Source organism: Prionailurus bengalensis, chromosome D1 (genome assembly GCF_016509475.1).
Source record: "Prionailurus bengalensis isolate Pbe53 chromosome D1, Fcat_Pben_1.1_paternal_pri, whole genome shotgun sequence".
Taxonomy (NCBI): domain Eukaryota; kingdom Metazoa; phylum Chordata; class Mammalia; order Carnivora; family Felidae; genus Prionailurus; species Prionailurus bengalensis.
The window spans coordinates 94,989,849-94,990,983 of record NC_057346.1 but is presented as its reverse complement, the minus strand read 5'-3'; the positions used below and the strand labels follow the sequence as shown (position 1 = coordinate 94,990,983).

Here is a 1,135-nt window from a genome sequence, read left to right as displayed (position 1 = left end):
GCATATTTACTGCAGCATAAAATCCTAATTATTTTCTGAACAGATGCATAAAGGGAATGTAAATTAATGGCAAGTGACAATTGTGATAGATGTGTTCTATATCTTTAAATGTCAGGGTTCCTGTGGTGTAGACTGAGTCTAGCTTGGATATGAAAGCTGCCCCACTTGCATTCACCTGCACTTATGTGAGGAGGCACAGTCCTCATGCTCCACATCTCTTCTTAGAGGGTGACTTATACTTTTAGACCACACAGATTAGAAATTATAGTATGTTAGCAGGGGTGTCCTCAACAGGGCAGCGTTCTTTGCAAGTTCTCTTGAGCTGTTGTTACTACTAGCCTTCTAAAAAATTACTGCATTTGTTACTTGTTATAACCTAATACCTGGAACAGTAGCCGTGTGTGTGTGTGTGTGTGTGTGTGTATGTGTGTGTGTGTGTGTATACACAGTTTTATACTTTTATTTGACAATCAGCAATTCTCATCCACATTAACAGTCTGTAGATTTTTGAAAGTGGTGGCAGGTATATAGGTAACCAATATATAGAGCTTGTTTGGTGAATCCTCATCCTCGTTACGTTTTCTGGACAACCGCACACAGACATACGGAACATTCCTTTTTCCTTTGGTCTAGACAGCTTTGTTGAGCCTGGTGTCAGTGCGCACATCTGGGGTTCCCATCTCCTTCATAGCCAATTTCCGGGTCTCTTTGAGAGCCCGAGGGGCATGCTTCTCGAAACCCACTCCATGGATGCGCTTGGGAATGTTGATGGTGTATTCTCTGGTCACTACCTTATTGATGGCAGAACAACACTTCTTGCCACCTTTCTTTGCGGGAGCCATTCTGCGGGGCCCAGGTTGTAAAGCAGCCATAATTTTTAATCCAGCTTTTTCCCCCCTCTGTATCAAACATTGCTCTATTTTCACAAAAATTTCCTTTTTTAAAATCTCCACAATTGTAACACTGTGGAGACATTTGATAAGCATAATTTAAGCAAAAGATACCAAATAAAAAACAGCACATCATGTGTGATTCCATTTACATACAGTTCAATTAGAGTAAAAACTGGTTTATTCTGTGAGTGAAAGGATTTCCTTTGGACCGGGGAGGGTGTGGATGAGGTGCTTCTAGAATG

At 41.1% G+C, this 1,135-nt stretch overlaps 1 pseudogene; it reads right to left on the bottom strand.

The window, feature by feature from the left end:
* Nucleotides 1-446: 446 nt before the first annotated feature.
* LOC122482695 lies at nucleotides 447-851 on the bottom strand (annotated as a pseudogene).
* Between the last annotated feature and the right edge of the window lie 284 nt (nucleotides 852-1,135).